Source organism: Mustela lutreola, chromosome 4 (assembly GCF_030435805.1).
Source record: "Mustela lutreola isolate mMusLut2 chromosome 4, mMusLut2.pri, whole genome shotgun sequence".
Lineage (NCBI taxonomy): Eukaryota > Metazoa > Chordata > Mammalia > Carnivora > Mustelidae > Mustela > Mustela lutreola.
In genome coordinates, this window is record NC_081293.1 from 10,203,473 (window position 1) to 10,229,154 (window position 25,682).

Here is a 25,682-nt window from a genome sequence, read left to right on the forward strand (position 1 = left end):
GTAGGGTCCATCTCTTGGGGCCTCAGGGAGGACTAAGTATACTTTCAGGAAGGCATGAAATGTCTTAGCATGGTGCCAGGTGCCTGGTAGCTCTCTGAGTCACTGAGTTAAGAGCTCTAAGCCTTACCTTAGCCAATAGGGACTCCTGACCCACACAAGACTCAGGCCACTTTTGGTGATTTCTGCAGAGGCCTAATTATATCATCTAACCTCACAGTAGGAAAAGTCCGTTATGTCCAGGATATAAAAATGGTGGGTAGGGGGCTGCCTCCCTCCAGTTCAGTTCCATGGTGGTAAATTTGAGCCCCGGGGCATCCACCCCCCTCCGTCTTTTCTAGATTGTCTAGAAACTCCTAAAGAAGTAAGCAGGGCCTTGAAGCAAACACTGCAGAAGAATGGCCATGTCATCTTTCCTGATGACAGTGTGTAAAAAGATGGAGTGTGTGAAGGCCTAGACATGGGTCTGGGTCACAGGCCGGCATGTCTCCGGGTAAGGGACAAGGGTGGCTTTGAAAGGCCTCTAACCAGGGCACTTGAGGTCTGCTTGTTGCAAAGGCCTGTGGGATGGGGCTTCTCCAGAAGGTCTTACTTATATCTTTCTCTTGTTTCTTCTCAAATGTTATGAGTGAGGGGAGAGAGAGATTATCTTTAAAATGAAAACATGTTTTGTGAATCCACGAAGGGAAAGATTGGAAAGGGATTGAGAACTGCCTGGTGGAGAAGTATGTCTTTGAGTAAGATAAACTGATGAAGGGGCACCTGAGCGGCAGTCAGTGGCGGTCAGTTAAACGTTTGCCTTCGGCTCAGGTCATGATCCCAGGGTCCTGGGATCGGATCTGGAGTCCTTGCTCAGCAGGGAGTCTGCTTGTCCCTCTGCCCCTCCCCTTGCTCGTATGCACACGCTCTCTCTCACTCTTTCTCTCAGATAAATAAATAAGTGAAATCTTAAAATGATAAATGGATGGAATTCTCCAAAGACAGTAGGCCACAAGCTGAAGGCAACCCAGCGCTCCAACAAAAGTGTGCAAGTGTATGTACATAAGTTCATTATGACTGGAACAATAGAAAGGAATACAGCACACAATTTATGAAAGATAAAATATTCAGTAGTCTTAATTGTAAATCCCTTACACCTTACACTTTCAAGGTGACCTTCGTTTATTGCAAAATCCAGTCTTTGTAATTTATTATTCAAGAGTGTCTCAAAATCAGACTATGAATAAACACTCAAATACAGTTTGAATCAGCAAAGTCTGCTGTGTCACCGATGATGAGCGTACTTCCAGTGACCATCCAACAACGCATGCTGGTTGCTGTTTTCCATGAGACAGACGGGACACCATGAAGACACCTAGTGGAACTTCACTCATTTGTCAGTGATGTGACCAACTCCTTTGCTGAATCAAATAATAGTTTTCTAATACTGCGAGAGAATTTTGTTGATTCTTTTATACTATTCACAAGATAAGTGTTAAATACAACAACCTCACATTTAACTGTATTACTAACATTTTCTCAGGCATTCTCGTACATCAGGACAACAACAGTAGCTCACACTGGTTCCTGTGTTGTAAATACTCTTGTCATGGCCATTTCAGGCTACTCAAATGACATCGCTCAGTGATGCCCAGCACTACCGTTACACTATATTTCCCCCAAACAGATACAATAGATGCAAATATAAATAATATTAAAGAATAAATTTATAAATAGTAAAAGTAAATATATAATTGTGGATGAAGTGTAAAAGAGCTAGGAAGTAATGGGTTTTGAGTATTTATTACCTTTGACTGTAAGACTAGAATGCATTTTACATATACCTTAATTTTTCATATGATTTTCTTTAGCCGGATCACCAAATTCTTGAAAACCTAGGACCGACTCGTGGTCCCGGGCAGGGGGGCCTCCACTGCACACTGGCTGAGGGGGTGGGAAGACTGGCAGGAGGCCTGAGGGAAAAGGCCAGGCTAGGCCACTGCTCCTGGAGGCAGAGCTGAGACCCAGCTGGGGGAGCAGGTGCCGAGAGTGCGCTAAGCTGTGGGGAATGGACCGTGGCTTGCAGAAAGCCATCTTGACCAAAACCAGGAAAGCGAAACCCAGGGAGCACCAGTTTGCCCTAGGGTGGTTTGGCATAGAGGGATTGCGCCCTCTTTGCATTGCTAACTCCTGCCTCGAAGCTTCTCACCTCTGTGGACCTAGCCTGAAGGCCACCCCTTCGTTTGCCACCCGTCGGTCCCCTCCCCCTCGGCATCACACATGCCCACACAAGTGCATCTCTGACCTCGGCCTCCCGGCAGAACACGAGCCTCTTGAGGGCAGGCACCGCCTGGTTTCCTGCCTTGTCCTTAGCGCCCAGCACACAGCGTGGCACTTGGGAGGTGCCCAACCCCCTCCTCTATGAGCCATCAAGTTAGATGGCTGATTCCAGTCTGGTAATGATGCCAGACATGGCCCTCCTCAACCTTATCTTGGGCCCCAGCTTCCTGTTTGGGTTCAGGTTGCAGATTAAAGGTGCAGGTGAGTTGCTTGGCCTTATCAACTGGGCAAACTTAGCCCGGTCACTTTCCAGATTAAAGAATCTAGGGGAGGGGATGTTTGGGCATGAGTCATAGAGGGAACCTCTTACTTAGGCTGGTTTCCTTAATCTCAAAGCCGTTTTGTTTTCTCATTGATGCATTCCTTCCTTCATGCTTTCTTCCATCACTTAACAGCTTTTCACACCAACTCTGTGGCAGGCCCTGCATAAAGGTCTCGGCACCTGATACCTTCTCAGTGACCAACAGAGCAATATTTGTAAATAAGTCTTCCGGAATTAGTCAGACGTGGCTTCAGATTCTGGGTCTGTACTGATTGCTGTGAAAATCTGGGCACGTTCTGAACCTCCCCGAGCCCCAGTATCCCTCCTTGGTGCAAAAGGCTAATCAAGTTGATCTTGCAGGGCTACTGTGGGGGCCACAGGTGATGAATTATTTAAAACAACCAGCTCCAAGTTGGAGCTCCCGGCTTGTTGGTTATGAGCCCACTCCGCACGCCTGCCCAGCTCCAGCACAGTTCTGAGCAGCTCGCACACCTCTTTTTCCAAAGCATTTTCTCTGTCGAGCGTTAAGCCATTGGAAGACCTGCCAGTCCTTCAGTGTCCTTCAGAATTTCTCAAGGTGCAGAGTCCAGACCACCAGCATCAGTCACCTGGGGAGCCTGTTCACATGCAAATTCCTGGGTTCCTGCAAATTTCTGGTTAGCTTTCTAGAATCAGAACCTCTGGAGGCTCTGCAGACGGCATCGCGAATACGTTCCTGAGGCCGGAATGCCTGTACTGGATACTCCTAGCCTCTGAGAGGTCCTGTGGCTGCAATGGTTGATGCCAGCCACAGAGACTTGGCTTGCAGAAAAAGCAGAATCTGAAAGCCTGGGTGCTTAGCCAGGAGCCTGGAAGAGAAGGCATGAAGCTCTGTGATGAGGTGGGCACAGCTGAGCTGTGGCGAGAGGGTTGGGAGGGGGGTGCCACAGTGTCCTGGCTGGGCAGGAGCAAGCAGACACGCCCTGAATCTGGGGGTGGAAACCCGCCCCGCCCCCTGCCATGTCCTCCAGGAGTTACAGAGGAGGGTCGGGAGCCACACTGAGCCCTGCAGGTGGTGTCCTTGCAATGCAGTTCTCCAGGTCCGCCCCAGTTTCTGCCACCATCATGCCCCTCTCCCAGGTTGTGTGCCCTGTCAAGGAGAGGCTACCGCTGAGGGAGCACTTCCAGTGAGGCTGGGGTGGAAACCAGCCCGGAAATTCCATAGCCCCTTCTGCAGGCTGGTGTTGGGCATGCGGAGGAGGAGGGGAGGCCCCTGGCCAGGGAGGAAGAGGGCTGTGGGTCCACAAATCAGGTGCACCCGGCCAGCCTCCATGACTCCAAAGCAGGGAGCCAATGCAGGACCTGAGGGCGGTGCTTGGCTCTGGGGACAAGGGCAGCTCACTGCTCTGTGGGAAACTCCAAGAGCACTGGGACTGGGCGGCCACGCCATGGTGGAGGTCCTGGGTGCCAGTCCGAGGTGGCAAAGCTAGGGCTGGACTCCCCCCAGCACCTGGCCCTCACACATGAGCTATTCTCACTGCGCCCTGGGGCCTCCAGAGCGGCAGCCAGCGCCTGGTGCAACAGCTCTAGGAACCTCCCAGAACACCAGCCACCCTGTAGTTAGCCCTCTGTGTGTGCCAGGCACTTGCTAAATGCTGTGTACATACCCATCACTTTATACCATCGCCCTGGGAACCCTGGAGGGGGATGCCGGCGATTATCCACATTCCCGTTGAAGAAACACAGCTGGGTGGGGGCAGAGCCTGCGGGGCTGGGGTGTGAGGCTGCGAGGCCCACCCTGCAGACACGCTCACTTACATTCGCTCCACCAGCTTTCCTGCGGGAGGCACGGAGGCTAGAAGGGGACTACAGATCTCTCTCTGACACACATAGATACTGTCACACACACAACAGTCTCCAATGAACACGTGACCCCATAGAGCCATGGGTACTAAGAGAGATTTGAGTTCCGCCAGGAGATTAGGGAAGAATGGTCTCCTTCAGGGGGGAAAGGCCAGTGCCTCTCCCATCCCCTCTGTCTACAATGCCTTCAACTCCTTCTGTCTGGTTGACCTCCTATTCTGTTCAGAACTCACCTCCTTCAGGAAGCCTCCCCTGATTGCCTCCAGGCTGGGTAGGGCATTGCTTTCTCAAAGTGCCTGTGCCCTGCCACCTGGTCTTGTGCTGTATTGGTCTGTAGAGGGCTCAGCCTCCTCCCCTGGGCTGTGGGGTCACCGATTCTCACTCACATCTACATCCTCATTTCTCAGCCTGGGCTAAGAAGATCACAAGTGTTTAGGGAACGTTTATTGAGCTGTAGGGAGGGAAAGAGATGAGCAGAGGAGGGAGAAGACCAGGCTTACAGGTGATGAGAGTGCCTGTTTTTCTTGGAGCTAAGAGTCCCCACAGGAGCAAAGTGGCACGTGGCCCTGGAGAAGTGACTTGGCCCCATTCTGGTCTTCTCAGCTACGGATGCTACGCAGGAATTTGGGGAAGGTGCCATGGCTTCCCCCTCATTCCTTCAAATCAAATCTGGGCCCGAAGCCGTAGGCGGCTCTTCTGTGCAGAACCGTGCATGTTTATCTTGCCACCTTGGGCTGCTAACTCCAAGGGCTCAGGATACAGCCCTGGCAGGCCCCAGGGTAAGCAAGTAAGGAGGCATTTGTGTGTAGTCGGGGACAAAGACATCGGACAGTGTGGTCAGGGCTGAGGTCTCGGCATTAATTTCACGTTTCTTGATCCTGAGACTGAGAAAGAAAACACCCTCTGATTTGGCTTGGGGAACACACTGAAGCTTCGGTCTCATCATAAGGAAACCATCTCTCTGTTGTGAACTCTTGGCATGTTGGGGAATCCTGGAGCTGGCGCCGAGCCCCCCAAGCTTGGGCATCAGCTCCATCCAGGTGGGGACGGAGAAGTGCCTCCTTTCTGCAGTGGCCCATCCCTGCCCAGCAAGGGGGAGGAGATGCTGGCATGTTCTCGCCCGGCTTCTGCCTATTGTTCCATCCATCCTCTCTCCCCTAGCCTCTCAGACCCCTTAGGGACAAGGATGCATCTCACACATCTTCACTGAGCATATGCATATGTCTTTGAGAAGTGCAGGTGGAAAGGGGAACTTAGGTGACCCGTAGAAAAAGTCAGGGAGCTGGAGACATCTTAGACCTTTGGCAAATAATCCCAATGGATAACTTTCTAGAGCACTTGACAGTTTTCTAATCATGTACAAATGTGCTAGCGCCTTGTGAGTCTCCAGTAGCCAATTTCACCAAATCTTTAAATCCAACTGCTGACATTTACTAAGCACTTGGACCTTAATACAAACCCCAGGAGGTAGGGAAAATGCCAGAAGTTTCCCTACAGCTCAGCTAAAGAGAAGCAAAAATGAATCAGAGAAATAATAATAAAGCCAATTGTAGTTTCCACGCGGCTCAGCTGGTAGAACTGCTGCGCAGGGCTTCTCCTTGTAAATCTGCCCTGCCAGGTCATCTCCTGCTGTTACAGATGACCGAAGTGTCCCTAACATAAGGCGTCTGCTCAAAGGCAGCTCTGGATCCATGTGGCCAGGAAAGAGCAGAGCGGCAGTCTGATTCTAGAACCTAGGTTTTTCTCACGCTCCCAGTGGAAGGATGCTTCCAGCGTTTTGTCCCAAGGTGGTGGATCCAACTCTGAGCCCTTTCTCTCCCTTTCCTACGTCAAGGCCACTTGCACACAAGGGTTCTCATTCCATGGGCTTGGGCTGAGATGAATCTACACATGGGCTAGATTGTGTCCCGCTCCAATTCCTAGGTTGAAGTTCTAACTCCCAGTGCTTCAGAATACAATGGTCTTAAAAGAAGTGATTTTATTAAAATAAGGTATTTACGGTGGGCCTTAATCCAGTATGATGGTGTCCTACAAAGAAGAAATTTAGACACATGGAAGATACTAGAAATGTGCACATGCAGAGAGTTGCTTGTGTGAAGATACAGTGAGAAGGTGGCCATTTCCGAGCCAAGCAGAAAGACCTCAGAAGAAATCAAATCTCTTGACACCCTGATTTCAGACTTCCAGCCTCCAAAATGGTGAGAAGAAAAATCTGTTGTTTAAACCACGCAGCTCGACAATTTCATTATGGCAACAGGAGCAAACTAACACAGGACCCCAACCTTAAGTTACATGGCCATATGCACCTATTAGAATGGCTAGGAGTAGGGGTGCTTGGGCAGCTCAGGCGGTTGAGAATCTGACCCTTAATTTCGGCTCAGGTCGTGATCTCAGGGTTGTGAGATCGAGCCCCACATCAGGCTCCCTGCTGGGCGTGGAGACTGCTTAAGATTCTCTCTCTCTCTCTCTGCCCCTCCCTTCTCTTTCTCTCAAAAATTAAGAGAATGTCTAGGAAGAAAAAAGAAGGGAGGGCAGGAGGAAGAGGACATTACCAAGGGTTGAGAAGGAAGCAGAGTGACTAGAATTCTCACACGTTGTTGGGGCAGCGAGGGAAATGCACGATGATAAAACCACTTTGGACAGTTTCATATCAAGTTAACGTACCTGTGTGACCCAGCGATTCTACCTCCTGGCGTTTACGCCAGTTCAGTGACATTTATGCTCACACAAAAGCCCAAACATACATGTTCCTCATCCATTCACCCTGACAACGAGCCAAATGTCCTTCAGCTGGTGCAAATCTCGTGTGTTACGTCCGTGCTGTGGGAGCCTTGCACAACAGTAAAACCCAGCAGCTTGTTGGTCCACAACCACTTGGGTGTATCTCAGATGTGTAAGGCTGTGGGGACAAAACTGGCGTCCAGAGGCTCATATGTTGTGATTCCATTTATAAACCACCCGTTTACATTTCACTCGTATCGCATAGAGCCCTACTGTATGCTTCTACTTGTGCATTATGGAGGAAAAGGCAAAATTCTGGGACTCGAACACCGATCAGTGATTGTCTCGGGGTTGGGAGTGGGGGGCGGACTTGAGACAGGAGGAGAAGGAAATCTTTGGGGCTGGAGCAACTCTTTTGTGTCTTCATTGTGACGGTGGCGACATAGAAATGTACACTAAGAAGTGTATGTAACTGTATGGAAATGCACACCATTCCTTTAAGTGAATAAAAATATGGCTACAGTTAAAAAAAAATCAAACCAAACCTGCAGGGCCAGGAAGAGTAGAAAGTGGATAGCAGCCCCTTCCTGTCTAGTGCTCGTCCTGAGCATTCTCTCTTTGACTCTTTGACGGTCTGTCATCCCCTCAGGCAAGGCACCGGGCAGAGTTGTCTCCTGTCACAGAGGCAGCAACAAAGAGGTTGGAGATCCATCCTCAGGATCGGCACCTTGGCGATCCAGGCCGTTCTCACTCATAGTCCAGACATGACAGCTCCCTGGAGCCCAGGAGAGACACGGGAAACACGGGGGTTGACGCTGCTGCCTGGGGTCCCTTGGAGGGAGGGAGGGAGGAACTGAGTCAGGTGTGCTGGGCCCTGGCAGTGTTTCGTGCTCATCAGCCGGGGGCAGAATCGAAAAGTGGTCGAGGGTTTTGGTCTTTTCGGACCTGGGCAGACAAGCAGCTCACAACCCACCCACCCACCCCCGCCCCTGCCTGGGCAGTGCTTGGTTTCGCAGGGAGGGGTCCTTGCCCTCAGAGCCCAGCTGGGCTCAGCCCAGCAGTGTGACAGAGGACAGAGGGCACTGCTCTGGCTGCCCATGTGGGTGCAGGGGGTGGTTAGACACAAGCAAGAGACTTTCTCGTGCTTTCCATGAAAAGGAATAGGTGACAAAAGGTCAGCAGTTTGGCAGTGGCTGGTTGGAATCATTTCAGGGGGCTCCACGGTGTAGGGGCTGTCCCAGTGACTAGGGCAGGGAAGGGGGGTGGGAGTGTGGAGCTCAGTAAAGGAGCTGATTGGGCAACTGTGGGGGCCAGTTGTTTGCAGTCTCCGAGATCGGGCCAGCCGGGGAGGCACAAACCCTCCAGGGTCAGCAAGGTCTGCAATCTGTCAAACCATGAAAAGTACAGAATAAAAGGCCTGTTAGCAACAGCCAGCCCCCAGATACTCAGCCAGGTGCTAGGGCTCTCTCAGCCTGTCTTCCAGGACACCCCACAGACAAGTTTTCCCGTTGCCCCTGACCTCACCCTGGAGCTGGCCACACAGGCATTTGAGAGAGCCGTACCTAGAGGGACCAGGATTTTCTCGAAGGTGTTTGTGAGTGTAGACAAATGGTAAGGCTGTCCCATCCTTGTGGGGTTTTGCTGTGAGAGAGAAACCTCATGAAAATGTCTGTTAAAATCGAATGTATTTTCACAGATAGCAGCTGGCAGTCCCACAGTCGATTCATGAGGTGATATTATCATCCCCATTTCACAGATGCGAAACTGAGGCTCAGAGGTGTGAAGGGACTGACCCAGGTTTATAGCTAACCTGTGAGCCATGCTCAGGGGCACCGAGGTGTGGCTGAGGCACAGGTGGCCCGAGACAAGCAGCCTCTGGAAGCCTGGAAAGTCACAGCTTTCTTGGGAAAAATCGGTCACGAGCATGTGAAAAGGCTAATGTAGAGCATACAAGGAATGAATGGAATCTGGAGAGTGGGAAGGTTCTGGACAGCTGAAGTGGTCGGGCGGACTTCGGAAGGTGTTGCAGGTGGGAGCACGCTGGCTCCCAGGAGACGGGCTGGGACAGTAAGCAGCTGGGATCCGTGGACGGGGGTGCGGGTTAGGGGTGCAGGGAGCGGGAGGGAGGTACTGCGGTGAAGAGGATGGGCTGAGGACCGCTTCAGACAGCACGGGAGGAACAAGAGCCATATTCTGGCATACGAGCGAGCCACTGGGGATAACTGAAGAGGCTTTCAAGCCAACTGGATGGAGGTTTTAATCCCCTGTTCTATCACTTACGAGCTGTTCTACCTTCTGCAAGTTGCTTAGCCTCTCTGGTCCTCAGTAGCCTCATCTACAAAATAGGGATTAACACTTGCAGTTAATACTCTCAGAATTCTTGTCACTATCAAATGAAATACCACCTTAGCTGTTCACCTTATCCAGCACAAGTCAGGCCCTCACAAGAGTAAATACCCATTGCTCATCCGAAAAGAAACGTAGTATCTCTGAGCTTCAGCCGCTTCAGTCTACAGCAAAATAACGCCAGCTGTCGAGTTTCTCAAAACAAACACCAGGAGAGTTTTTGAGGGAGCATGCCACCTTGACGATCTTAGTGGCTCTTAGTGGCGTCTCCGAAGGGGAGAAGTCAGGGGAGTGGAGTGACAGGGTTTGAAGTCCCGGGTGATTTTAAGGCAGTTCTGGGAGGACTGGAAAAACAGAATTTATAACAATATTTCTTGACTGGTGAGCACGGTGAGGCGAGGGTCTTGAGGTGAGTATCGATGAGCAAGCATGTGGTCTGGATAAGAAAGGGGGCAGGGGCCGCCTGGGTGGCTCAGTCAGTTAAGTGTCTGCTTTTGACTCAGGTTTCTGGGATCGAGCCCCTCATTGGGACTCCCTGCTCAGCTTCCTCTCCCTCTGCCCTTCCCCCAGCTCATGGGCGTGCACGTGCTCTCTCTCAAATGAATCGATAAAATCTGTAAAAAAGAGGAAGAAGAAGAGTCAGGGCACCTGGGTGGCTGAGTTCCTTAAGCTCTGTCTTCAGCTCAGGTCATGACCCCAGGGTCTGAGGATCAAGACCCGCCTTGGGCTCCCTGCTCAGTAGGGAGACTGATTCTCCCTTTCCAGCTCCCCATGCCTCTGCTCTCTCTATCAGATGAATAAATAAAATCTTAAAAAGGAAAAAAAGAAAAATTTTTTAAAAAGAAGAAAGAAAATCAATCTATAACCTACTGCCAGCCTCAAGTACTTCCTGGAGTGTGCAGCTGAATTGTTTTGCATAGTCCTGTTTTTTCCTAGCACAAAACCCAGAAAGTATGCTTTGTTCCAGTATTGTCTGGCACAGGAACGGTACAGTTAATTGGCATCAATTATAGTAATAGCCCATAGGATCACTGGAGAAATCAAGGGAAATCATGTAGAATCTGTGCTTAAGACAACCTCTACCCAATAACATGTTTTTATTTATTTTTTTAAGATTTTATTTATTTGACAGAAGGACACAGCAAGAGAAGGAACACAAGCAGGGGGAGTGGGAGAGGGAGAAGCAGATTCCTGTCAAGCAGGGAGCCCCATGATCCCAGGACCCTAGGACCATGACCTAAGCCAAAGGCAGACACTTAATGACTGAGCCACCCAGGAACCCAACATACTCGCTAATTAGGGAGAGGCAGACAGTTCTAGAGCAGAATATGATAAGGCAGTTTTGCTAGGGTGACCAGTCCCCTGTTTGTCTTAGGCTGAGAGGGTTTCCAGGATCCCAACTTTCAGCTTTGAAACCAAAACATCTCCCCCCAACCATCCGCTGGCAACCACCCTTTTGCTTTCTGTCTATAGGAATTTGACTATTCTTGGCACCTCCTGTGTGTGGAATTCTACAATGTTTGTCTTTTTGTGACTTAGCAGAATGCTTTCAGGTTGCATTGATGTGGCATCTGCCAGTGTCAGAACTTCATTCCTTTTTAAGGCTGACCGGCACCCCGCTGCAGGGCTACCCCAAGGCTTGTACAGCCAGCCATTCTTCTGTCAGTGGCTTCCACCTCTTGGTTATTGGGACTAATGCTGCCATCAACATGCATCAACGTGGGGGCACTTTAAAAAAAAAAAAAAAAAACTTGAAGTGTGTTACATAAAGTTTGTTTACAAGTCACAGAGTACAAAGGAAGCCCTTAGTGAATAGAGAGTAGAGTCTCCTGAGTAGCAAAGGCTCTATCCCTCAGCAAGCCTTTGCTAGATTTTAGCTTTGGGGTCCTCACTGAGGATGCTAAGACAGCCCTTTGGAAGCACCCCAGCTCCTCCTGGAGATCCTGCACGGGAAAGAAAAAGGCCCTGAGGGGATCATGCTGAGGGGAGTCTGAGATCCTAAACCAACCAGAGACACCCTTGGCATCATAGGTAGAGCTCTGCTTCCTTCATTTCTCTCTTCTGTTCAAAGGAAAAACTGGATCTGAGTGAAGAAATGCCCATAATTGGGGTTAAAAATAAAGCAACTGGCTTCTTTTCCAAAGAAATCATGCAGATGGCCAACAGACTCATGAAAAGATGTCCGACATCACTAATCATCAGGGAAATGCAAATCAAAACCACAATGAGATATTACCACACACCTGTTAGAATGGCTAGTATCAAAAAGACAAGAAATAACAAGTGTTGGCAAGGATGTAGAGAAAAGCCCTTTTGCACAATTGGTGGGAATGCAAACTAGTGTAGCCATTATGGAACACAATATGAAGGCTCCTCAAAAAATTAGAAATACCATGGGTGCTTGTGTGGCTTAGTTGGGTAAGCAACTGCCTTCAGCTCAGGTCATGATTCCAAGGTCCTGGGATTGAGTCCCATGTATGGGGAGTCTGCTTCTCCCTCTGACCTCCTCCCCTCTCATGCTCTCTCTCTCTCAAATAAATAAAATCTTTTTTAAAAAGTATATAAAAAAATAGAAATACCATATGATCCAGCAATTCCACTTCTGGGTATTTAACCACAGAAAATGAAAGCATCAATTTGAAGATACATGCACCCCTATGTTTACTGTAACATTATTGGCAATAGCCAAGATATACAGGAAACAACCTAAGTGTCCATTGATGGGTTAATGGATAAAGAAGATCACACACACACACACACACACACACACACACACACACACAGATGGAATACCATTCAGCCATAAAAAAGAATAAAAGTTTTGCCATTTGCAAAGACATGGATGGCCCTTGAGGGCATTATGCTAACTGAAATACGATAAAGATAGCTACTGTATGATCTCACTGTATGTGGACCTTACAAAACAAAAATTAGAAAAAATAAGCTCATAGATTAAGAGAATAGATTTGTGGTTTCCAGAGGTTGGAGTGAAGGGGGTCAAACAGTAGAAACTTCCAGTTATAAAACAAATAAGTCAGTGGGATGTGATGTACAGCTTGGTGGCCATAGCTAATAACACAGTATTGCATATTTGACAGTTGCTAATGGAGTAAGTCTTAAAAGTTCTCATCACAAGAAAAAATTCTGTGTGTGTAGTGGCAGGTGTTAACTAGACTTATTGTGATCATTTCACAATATATGCAAATTCTGAATCATGTTTTCCTGAAGCAACATAATATTGTATGTCAATTACACAGCAAAAAAAAAAGGCAGTAGGCTGCAGCGTTAGACATCTCCCCGATTCCTCTTTCCCCAGATGGAGACCAACACCACTTGCCAGCTTACTGAATTTCTCTGCTAAAGGCTTGGCGGGCACTGGCCCATGTAATTCTCACCACTGCCCTGTGAGGAGCTGAGGGTATTGCTACCTCCGCTTTCCAGACCAGGAAATTAAGGTTGGGAAGGGTTAGGTGCTAGCAAAAGGTCACACAGCAGAAGGGACAGGGGAGCTCGGATTCCAATGTGGGTTCACTGAGAGAGAACCACAGGCCTTTCTTCTTGGCCTCCTAAGTGTGAGCCATCAACTGCTGGGTGGGTGATCAGGTCTCCAAGATTAATGAGTCATCAGGACTCTCAAAGCACTATCTGAAGGTAAACAAGTCAGGATCACCTCCCGCTTAGGGTTTGTGAGTGAGTTTTCCTCCCTTGGGAGAGCAAGGGGGCAAATCTATACCTAAAGGAGCACAAGGCAGGGGCTCAGGTTTCTCCTGGGTCCACCTTGCTTCCAACCCCCTGGGGATCCTGGCTAGGTGCTATTCTCAGGAGGGTCCCCCCCACCCCGCTTGGCAGGGAAACTAGTGCAGGTTGACAGGACCTCCGGATGGAGGGAGAGCCCTGGGGGTACTTGGCTTAAGCCAGATCTGAACTGTTTACCTGGGTCTTGCTCCCCAGGCAGGAGGCCCCCTGCAAGGTCCTAGCTACACTGATCTTATCTCCTCCTGGGGAATTTTCCCACAGGGAGGTGGGAAAGGTCATCTGTGTGTCCCCCGGAGCCTTGAGTAGGCTGAATCCCATCTGTTGCAGAGAGGCTGTGGCAGAGGTCCTGGAGCCACCACGTTTGTCCCAGAGCTCCACCCACTCGGGCCCCTGTGTCCTTCTAAGGCACACCAGGGAGTTCTGAGTGGGGGTTATCAATGTGGTACCTGTCCCGCCAGTAGCTGAAAATCATTGTCAGGTTTATTAAGCTCTCCTCTGGCAAGGTTCACTTGGCTCCAACTGGAACATGGGTGCAGGATGAGAAACTCCATCTCTGTCAAGGAGCAGGTCTGAAGGGCCACCTCTTCATAATCCATATACCGTATTTGCAATTTCTGCCACATATGCATTCCACCAGTAGTGTTGCTTCAATTTTTACTTAAGTCTATTATTTTATTCCTTAGTCATTTTTAAAAGTGTCAACAGAGGTCCGTGGAACCAGTATCCATGTATTATACATAGAAAGTCACCATAAAGAAAAATAATGATGAACACTGCTGGCCACACAGATGAGCAACTTACACAGACACACAATAACGCAGATCAGTTTCACCAACAGAAAGCTTCTGCGCAGGAGCTGGGCCCGGGCGGTTCCATTTGCACGAATGTTGTGAAAAACAGGCAGGTGTAACCTACGCTCTTTGGGGAGGGAGGTGGTGACCTGAAAGGGAACGGGGGAGGGGGCTTCAGGGAGCCCAGAAAATTTTGTTTTCTGAGTTCAGAATTATCTGACTGCTGGTTTCACAGATCATTCAGTCTGTGCTAATTCGTGCAGTTGAACACCACTTATGGCGCTAAACTTCAATATTTAAAAAACTTAGAAGTCAGTGGAAACACAGTAAGCCAGAGAAGGTGCTCATTAAAGTCTAGGGGAAAGGATGCCGGGCTAGGAGCTCTGAGCCCGGCACCACGGCTCCCCGTTGTCAAGAAGGAGGGTCAAAGGCCAGATTTCAAGTTCTAGCCCTTGGGAAGACACGGAAGGAGGCAACCTACCCTCGGCTCCAGGTAAATGGTTGCCGTAAGGTCTGGGTAGGGAGCTGGAGACAGTGAGTGCCCGGCAGGTGGCAAGTAGAAGGATGGGGCCTGGGGGACCAGTAGATGTCAGAGCAGGAGCCACAGTGCTGGGAGCTAGCCGGGTGGGGTGGGGGAGGTGCACCAGGCCCCACAGGGGTTGCTGGCTTTGAGGACTTCTGGGTGTCTTGGAGCAACCAGGTCTTGGCTTTGGGCTGCTTCCGCACCAGCACCCTTATCTCAGGTCTGGCCTAAAAAGTGGGCTAATGCCTCCGCCCTCCCAGGGCTAGGCCAGCTGGTGGAAAGGATCCAGTTTCCCAGGTCGGTGCCACCTCCGTGCCCCCCATTCAGTCTAGATTCCCAAGCGCTTGGAACCTAAGGGATGCATCTACCTACCCTGGGCGTCAGCAGGAGGCCGCATAGACATTGCCTCCGTGGAAGCCCTGACTCTGTGGGAAGCCCGGAGAGCTCCCACCCCCAAGCGCTGAGCCAGAGCCTCTGGGGCGCCCTCCACCCCCGCTTGGGCGGGCCTCCTGAGGCTGCTTTAGTATTAAGCGTTAATGATTAAATCCCGGGTTCTCCATTAACCCTGCCGCCAGCCTTTGTCCCCAGGCCGCCTAGGAGCCTCCTCCTTTGAAATGCCACATAAAAATGATAGATGCTCTCTTCCTCCCTCCCAGGATCGGATGGCCAGGCCCTCTTTCCCTTTAAAGTTTAAGTCAGGCGCGCCCAGTTTAAGCACAGAAGCGCGAGGCCACCTGGGCCGTGCAGGCCAGGCACTGCCCGGGCCAGAAGCAAGCGAAGGAGTGGGCTGCGCCGGGACTTAGCCGCAAGGATCTGACGCGGGAACCAGGGCAGCCCCCTCTGGCCAGATCACGCCGGGCTTAGGGCCGGCCCTGCCTCTCAGCCTGGGATCACGTGCACGGCGGTAACAGTAACACGCTCCGCTGCAGAAGAAAGCTTGACCCGTCCACAGGGCAGAGCGCCGGAATGAGCATTGAATGAGAAAGGGTGTAGACACGGTTGGGTTGGTGAATTCCGAGTTCTGCACCACTGCCGCACAGAGAGGGGTCCAGGGACGGCGACACTGGCACCACGGGCGAGCTTGTTAGAAAGGCGGGATCTCTGGTCGCTGAATCAGAACCTGCGCTTTCATCAGATTCCCAGGCGACTGCTGCGCGCCCTGCGGTCGGAGAAGGCCGTCTTACCCGCATAACCAGAGGTGCTGGTCATAGGACTAACAATGTGGGCTAACGCATCTTGAGCGTTTGTCAGGGGCCAGCATCGTTCTAAGCACTTAGCATAATTGATTCTGTTTCATCTTGCAACGTGCCGGATAGACCATTTTGTGGATGCCAAGGTTGAGTGAGGTTCAGGGAGATGTGGTGACTTGCCACAAGTCACATGCGGGAGGATCAGAAGCCCGAGCTGGGACAGCCTCGCATACAAGCCCCCATGCAGGAAGCCCTTCCAGTCAGCTTCTCTGCATGCGCCATATCAAGTTGGGGACTGTCCTTTGGATTAACCAGAGACGGACTCCTGGAGGCTAGGAGTGCACCCAGTTGAGATGAATGAGTCGGAACACACTTGGCCAGAAAGACACATGGTCCTCGAGGCCCCCACCTGCAGCCGCTCCAGACAGATGAGACCTCTCATCTCCACAGGCCAACATTTTGGCAGAAACACCAGCGCTCTGTGTAAGAAACCCCCACCCCCACTCCTGGCAGACCTACCCCCACCAGGTCCACTGTGGCCCCACAAAAGGGTTAAATTAGGACTCAGCCACTACATAAATCTGTGTTTATCTGCTGCAAAGTAAGCTATTTAGGTTTCTGATTTACAATCCTCCGTTTTCATAAAAGTCAGTCATTCCCAGTAAAAGAATGTGGGTTAGATTTATAGGATCTGCGTTAGTCTTTAAAGCCCAAAGCTGGTCTATGACTCACTCCCTTTAATGTTTTTGCTCTAGTCCGGAGATATTCATGTGCAAAGAGAAAGATTCAGATCTCTGCCCTAAAAAATAAGACTTTTGGGGGGAACTAATTATAATGGCGTCAATTGTACTATGCTTGTAAACTTGCCCTCGGCAGGCCCCCCTGGAGCCTGTTTTCCAAGGGTTTTATTCCACAATAAAATGTGCTCTGGTTTGCAGCTTGGCATACAAGACCTCCAGTGGTATGAGCGCATGTTTTTTCCTACCAAATTATTAGAAATAAACAGCCCACCAGTGGAAGGGCAGAAAAATTATAAGCAAGGAAAATAAATCTTGGAATGTTTGCATTTGGTGCCTTTAATAAAATCGGTCACTTAGCCCAACGGCCCAACTGGCGAAATGGAGCCAGCCTGGTATTTTTATTTTAACTTGAGTTTGTGTTTTGCCAGTGTAAAACGGGGTCAAGGCAAGGCACCATGGAAAAAGGCTTTGATGTCTCCTTCAAAAATATTTTGCACTGTGACTTTATGGTATTTCGTGCCCTCCTCCCCCTCCGCACCCCCAGCCCCAGCCTGATGAACTGCATGTCTAACTCATGACCATCGCACGTAGTGAAATAAAGCCATCCCCAACAGTCCTCTTTCCGGGCCTCTCCCCTCCCCCCATGAAGTCAGAGTTCAAGGCAGAATGCTTAATACACAATAAAAATGCTGATCAATAGTTTGGCTATTGTGGACATTGCTGCTATAAACATTCGGGTGCATGTGTCCCTTTGGATCACTACATTTGTATCTTTAGGGTAAATACCCAATAGTGCAATTGCTGGGTCATAGGGCAGTTCTATTTTCAACATTTTGAGGAACCTCCATGCTGTTTTCCAGAGTGGCTGCACCAGCTTGCATTCCCACCAACAGTGTAGGAGGGTTCCCCTTTCTCCGCATCCAGAAGATGTGGTATATATACACAATGGAATACTATGCAGCCATCAAAAGAAATGAAATCTTGCCATTTGCAACAACGTGGATGGAACTAGAGCATATCATGCTTAGCGAAATAAGTCAAGCAGAGAAAGACAACTATCATATGATCTCCCTGATATGAGGAAGTGGTGATGCAACATGGAGGCTTAAGTGGGTAGAAGAATAAATGAAACAAGATGGGATTGGGAGGGAGACAAACCATAAGTGACTCTTAATCTCACAAAACAAACTGAGGGTTGCCGGGGGGAGGGGGTTGGGGAGAAGGGGGTGGGATTATGGACACTGGGGAGGGTATGTGATTTGGTGAGTGCTGTGAAGTGTGTAAACCTGGTGATTCACAGACCTGGGGATAAAAATATATGTTTATAAAAAAATATATGTTTATAAAAAATTAAAAATTAAAAAAAAAATGCTGATCAAAATAATCAAATAGAATTAAAGAAGATGGAAGAAACTAGCCTTTTAAACTTTTTCCAAAGCCAACCCAAGGTAAGGGGCCCAAGTGCAAGCAGTGGGGAGGGAATGAAGGGCTCCCGGACTGGGCTTTGGGCCAGGTCTGGTCAAACTGGGTTAGGAGCGAAGGTTTGCCAGCGTGTGGAGAAGCGGAGAAGGAAGGGCTGAGAAGATGACGGAGAGTGCTGAGCCCAGAATGCAAGCAAGCTCTCCTTCACCCTCTGTGTGAGAGAGAAAGGCGTGCTTATCTGTAGTATCTGCGCTTCTCTGTAGAGAAAAGTGCGCTTCTCTGTAGACTTGAGTTGTGTGTCAGCGTGGGCACAGGAGAGAGCGCGCGTGGTAAAGCAACAGACTTTGAAGTATCTGCTCAGTCATGGGCAGGATGGGTTTCCTGTGGGCCTGCAAAGCACAGGCTGAGGCCCCTCCAGACACACGGGTGCATGTGACCTGCCCTTGACTTTTTCCGAGACTAGTGCGGGAGCAGATGAGTTGGCAGAGGGTCTCGGAACAAGCAAGCAGCGCCCGCAGAACCTTCCAGATCGACCCTATGTGGCCCATTCATGTTTCAGTGGGGCTGCAACAAGGATCCCGCCGGGCTTCTTCCTTAATTTGTCTGCATCTTCACCTGAGTGCCGAGCATTCTGGTAGGTAGGTCCTCCGGTGCTCTCGGAAATGAACAAGATATGGTTCTGGCCTGAGTTCTTGGCATGGAGAAGTATCCAGAGCCCTCCAGTAGGCCACAGAGAAGCAGATAAGGGCAGTAAAGAGAGGGAGAGAACATGCACAAATCCAGAAACCAGGGAAGGCTTCAGGGAGCAGGTGGCATTTCTAAGCCTCTTGAGGACTCAGTAGTGGCTCACCGTGGAGAGGGGAGGAGTGAGGATAATCCAGAAAGAGAGAAGAATGAGAAGAAAAGAAGCTTAGCAGTAGGAAGGTTGGCCTGTTTGGAAGGAGGCAGGAGCTCTTAACAGGTGCTTCTTGGAACATGGGAGGAGACCAGAGGTTAGGAACAGGAGCCCAGGCCAGGATGAACAGTCCTGTGCACTCACTGAGGAAACGGGACTCAGTCCTGCCAGTTACTGGAACCTTCCTTGACCCACCGAGTCTGCAGCTGTGTTCTTATTTGTGGCCCCAGCGTACCCAATCCCTCCCTCCGTATTACCGAACTTCTTACCCCACAGTGCAGCACCCTGTTTGTCTCCCCTATTGGATCGTGAGCCCCCAGAGCCTTGTTCACTGTTCCAATCCTAACTCCTAACACGATGTCTGGCACGTACTATTATTATTATATTTAAGAAATATCAGATGCAGAATGAATGTACTGGGCTTTTCATGCTGATGAACTGAAGGCCGGCAGCAGGGACATTGGACTTTGGGTTTTGGGTAGACTGGAGCAGAACCAGGACTCAAGGATCTGTTGGTGTTGGCCCGCAGCTGGGGAGTGTAGTCATTGGAGGCAGGAAATAGAAGGGGTCAGAATGCAGAGAAGTTTGGAAATGAGGAAGATGAGTGAATCCCTGTGAATGAATGAATGAATGAATGAATGAATGAATTCAGTTAGGGATACGCTGCATTTCAAGTGTGCTGTGCCTCTCAACAGAGGCTTTGCGGTAGTCAGTTAGAAATTTAGTATAGAAACATCTGCACAGTGAGCTCCAAGAGAGACAATGCAAAGAAAAATCCACAACTAGAGCCCAGGAGGTTGGCTGTTTTGGGGAGATGGAACATCAGACACTAAATCTGGAATTCCCTTTTCTGTGAACCCTTCTCCTCTACCTATTTGAGTTGAAATCAGTTTGGATTCACAACAGGTTGGCCAATTTTCCTCTGATGTTGTTTTGATCTTAGACCCCCATAAATTGGAGGTCTCTCTAGGCATTTGAAGTGCACCCCTCCTCCAGCACACTGGGAAGTAGCCCAGTTGGCAGAAACCTTGAACTCTGTGTCACATTGTGATAAACAGCCCTGGATAATGCACAGGCCTCCACTCTGTATGCTCTGCGCATTGGCTCTTTTGCAGGACACAAGCATTATGTACTGTGAGAAGCATCTAGAAGCAGGTGTTTTCTGCTCCCATGATGGAGCTGGTTGATAGGATCCATGGGTAATGAACTGAGGGATTAGCCCTCTTAGCCAGGGAGCAAGGAAATAGAAATACAGTTGACTACAGGTCAGAAATGACAGTGAGAGGGGCGCCTGGGCGGCTCGGTTGGTTAAGCATCTGCCTTCAGCTCAGGTCATGATCCCAGGGTCTTGGGATGGAGCCCCACATCGGGCTCCCTGCTTGGCAGTGAGACTGCTTCTCCCTCTCCCGTTCCCTCTGCTTGTGCTTTCTCTCTTTGTCAAATAAATAAATAAAATCTTAAAAAAAAAAAAAAAAAGAAAAGAAAGAAAGAAAGAAAAGGGAACTGATAGTGAGGAAGCAAAATGGAGTGAATGGTGAATGGCCGGAGATGAATGTTTTAAAACAAGGAAAGATTGGCCTAACCTGAGCCTGGGAGGAGAGGGTGTTTCTGGAGATTCTGGGTAAGTGAGTCAGCAAGGAGAGGTGACAGACAAGACCCTGCCCAAGGAGCCACATCAGCGTAGATCCAGGGCCTCCACCTGAATGACCAGCCAGGAAGGGCCTGGTGTCCTTATTGGCAGGGGGTGGGGGAGCATAGAGTGGGTAAGGAGTGAGGGAAGGCTGTCCTGGACAAGGAATCCCACACGACTTAGAAAACAAGAGCTTTCCGTTAAGCTGACCTCTGGAACCTTCCGCCCAGGCCTCATCTCTAGCAAAACAATCTTTCCTCTGGGCAGATTATCTGGGGGTAGTGTGAGATTACTTGTTTACTCACCCCTGACAACCCGGTGGGGATGTCCAAAGTGCCCAGGGTGGCCTCAAGTATGTTTCCAATGTTACTCAAGAAGTTTCTGGAATCTGTGCCTCAAACCAGCTGCTCTGTTCTCCATGTCATGCTCTGGTAAGCAAAGGCTGCTGAGATGAACTGACCATCTTCTGCAGAGGATTTATTGACATTTCCAAGAGAAGACGTATTTTTACAGGAAGGATCCTTCCGGAAGTAAACAGCAGCGGCTCTTCTCAGGGGCCAGACCAGCTGACGTAGAGGCTTTGGCTATTGGAGTTGAGGTCACCTTAGCAGAATCTCCAGAGTCCCGGGGAACTTCTCCCTGGCAGGAATCATCGGCATATTTAAATTTAAATATTTAAATATTCCTTTAAAAAGGAATTTTTTTATACATACCATAAAACTACCATATAAACCATTTTAAAGTGTGTGATTCATTGGTATTTAGTATGTTCACAACATTGTGCAACCATTACCACTATCTAGTTCCAGAACCTTTTCATCCCCCCGAAAGGAAGCCATGTATGTATTAAGCAATCACTCCCATTCTATCTCCCCACAGCCCCTAAAAACCACTTATCTGCTTCTTGTCTCTATGGACTAGCCTATTCTGGACATTCCATATAGGTGAAATCATATAATAGCAGTATGTGGCCACATCTGTCTGCCTTCTTTGACTTAGCACCCCTTTCCAGGGCTCATCTCTGTGTAGCATCTACCAGGACTTCATGTCTTTTAATTGCCCAGTGATATCGGACTGTATAGCCAGCACACGTTTTGTTCATCCTTTCATTCATTGACATACATTTGAGTTGCCTCCACCCTTTGGCTGTCGCGAATAATTCTACCAGTAAACATTCATTCTAGTTTTTATTTGAATGCTTGTCTTTAATTCTTTGGGATATATACCTAGCAATACAAGTGCTGGGTCATATGGCAAATCTATATTTAACTTGTTGAGGAACTACTAGACAGTTCTCCGCAGTGGCCATTCCATTGGACGTTCCCACTGGCAAGGAATGAGGGTTCCACTTTCTCTACATTGTCACCCATGCTTGGTTTTTTCATTTTGTTTCCATGATAGCCATCCTAGTGCGTGTATCTCACTCTGTTTTGATTTGCATCTCCCTACGGATAAGGATGGTAAGCATCATTTCATGGGTCTGCTGGCCATATTTTCTTTGGAAAAATGCCTACTCAGATCCTCTGCCCATTAATTAATTGGGTTCCTTTCCTTTTTATTATTGAATTGTAACAGTTCTTCATATACTCTGGATATGAGGCTCTTCTCAGATATCTAATTTGCAGATGCTTTCTCCTGCTTTATAGGGTGTCTTTTCACTTTCCTATTAGTGTTCTTTGATGAGCCAAAGTTTTTGATTTTGATGAAATCCATTTATCTATTTTTTTCCTTCTGTCAATTGTGTGTGTGTTTTTTGTTTGGGGTTGTTTTGTTTTGTTTTGTTTGGGTCATCTACGAGTCTACTGATAAATCCAAAGGCACGAAGACTTGCCCCTAAGGGTTTTATAGTTTTAGCAGCTATATAGTTATGTCTGACAGGAACTTTTTCTTTTCTTCTTTTTTTTTAATTTTTTAAAAGATTTTTATTTATTTATTTGTCAGAGAGAGAGAGCACAAGCCGGGAAAGCAGCAGGCAAAGGGAGAAGCAGGCTCCCTGTTGAGCAAGGAACCCGGTGTGGGACTCTATCCCAGAACCCTGAGATCATGACCTGAGCCAAAGCCAGATGCTTAACCTATAAGACACTCAGGCATCCCTGACAGGAACTTTTTCAAGAGGTGTGTGCAGTGTTAAGGGAAACCAGTGAGGAAGGGAACAGGACCTTAGGGCAAGGCAGCCAGGGGCACTGTTACGATCTCTAAATCTGGGGACAGAAGAGGGAGAGGACCAGTGGAGCCGAGTCTGCAGCTGAAGAGGGGAAGGGACAGACAGCCAGGCGCCGTGTGATCTGGGAGAGGGATGCACCCAACCACAGCCCACCACCGAGAGAAACTGGGGGATCTTCTCTGTTTTCTGATCTTGGCTGATACTTCCAATGGTTAAGCCCCACCAGAAAGGAAAGGACAAGGGAGACACTAGATGCAATTGCTATGGGTCAACCTCCAGGGGCAATGAGCAGTTTGGAGGAGGTGAGGAGTATAAAATCCGGGCGCGGGGGGTGGGGGGTTGGCTAGCGAGATCATAGCCTCCAAAGATCTGGTGGTCCTAATCCTCAGAGCCCATGAATACGTTGCCGCTGTGCTTAAGGAGCTTGAGATGGACTGATTGTTCTGGGTTGGCATAATGTAATTACAAGAGTCCTTATAAGGGAGGGCAGGAAGGTCACTGTAAGAGTTTGAAGATGCTACTGCCTTGGAGATGGAGAAAAATGTCATGACCCAAAGAGTGTGGGAGGCCTCTAGAAGCTAAAAAGTCAAGAAAACAGATTCTTCCTTAGAACCTTCAGAAGGAACGTGGCCCTGAGGACTCCATAATTTTAACCCAATGAGACCCACTTTGGACTTAAGACCTCGAGAACTGTAGGATAATAAATACGTGTTGATTTAAGCTATTAAGTTTGCAATAATTTCTTCTGGCAGTAATAACTAATGTGGGAGGGGCAGGTGGCGTTTCTGTGTCCCTCCCTCTGCCTAGGGAGACCTGGGGTCACCAGTCCTAGAAGGACTCCAGGCGACCACATTTACCTTCTCTGAGAAGACGGCATTTCACAAGTCTTGGTCGCTGCTTTCTCTAGAGGGGAAGGCACCGTAACTGTCCTTGGTGATCGAATTACCCAGAATTCACTCAGAGAGTAAATTTCCTCTGAGGGATAGAGATTCAGAGATTTAGTCTAGGAATTGGGTTTTACAGAATCTGGTAGAAAATTCTGTGCAAGCTGTTGCCTCTGGTGTTGAGCCTGAAGTGGATTTTAGGTTAACCAAACCAGCAGTGAGGGAGGAAAGCTGATGTGAGGTGTAGGAGAGAAGGAATCAGCTGGAATCCACCAAGGGAGCTGGAACCCAAACCTGTCTCCCATGCAACTTTGAGGACATGGGTGCCCTGTCAGAGGAACTGGACACTGAGCCACAGAAGTCATAGGCACCCAGTCCAGGACTTGAAGACATTGAAGGAGGAGACCCAGAGGGCACTGACAAAGCTGCCCCAGACCAACAGAGTGCCCTATACCAACCTTCAAGAGCATAACATGGCCACTGCTCCATTGTGTCTCCCAAATTTCCTACAGATGTGTCCTGTGGTCAATCTGAACGCAGAGCCATATAGAAAAGGGACTTTTGGGAATCATGGTTGAGTCTAGGTAGGTTAGTATGTTTCAAATCAGTGGTGTGAAAGGGTAAGCATTTATTAATGCTTTGCAGACCCCCACTCCGTTATGTCATTCAATCACCTTGTGATTATGTCTGTTTCACAGGCAAGGAAACCACAGCTCAGGAGGACAGACCTTCCCACATCATGTAGCTACTCCAAAGAAGATACACAAATGGCCAATAGGAGCATGAGAAGATGCTCAGTGTCCTTATCTACTAGAGAGAGGCAAATCAAAACCACAGTGAGAGGCCTTTTCACACCCACTAGGATGGTTGTAATTAAAAAAAGAAAAAATAGATGGACAAACCCTGTATTGGGAAGGCTGTAGAGAAGTCGCAACCTCCGTGCACAGCTGATGGGAAAGTAAAGTGGGACTACTGCTTTGAAAAATAATCTGGCAGTTCCTCAAAATGGTATATGCATTGAGTTAGCATATGACCCAGCCACTGGACTTCCAGGGACAGGAGAAATATAAGTGTATCCAAGTGAAATGTAGCACACAAATGTTTTTAGCCGCCTTATGTGCCATAGCCGAACAATGGAACCAACCCAAACGTCTGTCAATGAATAAATGGGTAAATGTAAGATGGTATATCAATGCACTGGAATATTACTCAGCCATAGAAAAGAAGGGAGAAGTGACAGGCAACAACGTAGAAGAACCTTGAAAAAATGAGGCTACACGAAAGAAGCCGGACACAAATGTCTGCCTAAGTTACAGTTCTCTCGACATGAAACAACTATTGCCCGCAAATCTATGGAGACAGAAAACAGACTAGTGGTTGCTTAGGGCTGAAGGGTTAAGGATGAATGGAGAACAACTGCTAATGGGCAAAGGTTTTTTCACTTGGGGTAATAAAAATGTTCTACAATTGATTGTACAGATAATAGCACAACTCTGTGAATGTACTAGAACCCAGCGGACTGTGTGTACAAATTACATGGGTGGATTGCGTGCTGCATGTATCTCAACAAAGCTGTTTTTAAAAAATCATGCCAGGGTGCCTGGGCGGCTCAGTCGTTAGGCATCTGCCTCAGGCTCAGGTCATGATCCTGGGGTCCTGGGATCGAGCCCTGCATCGGGCTCCCTGCTCAGCAAGATGCCGGCTTCTCCCTCTCCCGGTCCTCCTGCTGTGTTCCCTCTCTCTCTCCCTCTGACAAATAAATTTAAAAAAAAAAAAAAAAAATCATGCCACACACAGTAAGCCAAGCACAGAAGCCAGCCAGGGTTGTCCTGACTCCAAAACCGTGCTCCCCCTCAGGAAAAGCAGATTGCCTAACTGGGTAGGAGGGTCATCCAGTGAGCTTGTCACACAGATTCCCCGGCCCACTGTGTCCAGTTGAGTCGAGGCAGTGAGGCTGGGAGTGGGGTGGGGGGTGCTCCATGCTTAAAAACATCCCACTGGGTGGAGGGCAGGTGGTCTGCGGCCGCGGCTGGACAACCATGGTCCCTGGCTCTGCGCCTCACAGCTCGCCACGGACCTTCGTCGGTGAGCACGCGGGTGAGCGGAGGGGAAGGAAGGAAGCAGAAAGAGAGAGACACGGAAGCTCATGGGCCGGGAGGTGTGTCGGAGGGAGATGCTGTGGGGGGCCGGGTCAGAGAGC

The 25,682-nt window shown here is 49.0% G+C and overlaps 1 long non-coding RNA gene across 1 annotated transcript in view; it reads left to right on the forward strand.

The window, feature by feature from the left end:
* The window catches only part of LOC131830612 (uncharacterized), a 79,433-nt gene that overhangs the window by 51,865 nt on the left and 1,886 nt on the right, over nucleotides 1-25,682 (forward strand). The window contains exon 2 of the long non-coding RNA XR_009353245.1: nucleotides 24,181-25,579. This is a non-coding gene — a long non-coding RNA (uncharacterized LOC131830612). The remainder of the gene's footprint in view (nucleotides 1-24,180; nucleotides 25,580-25,682) is intronic.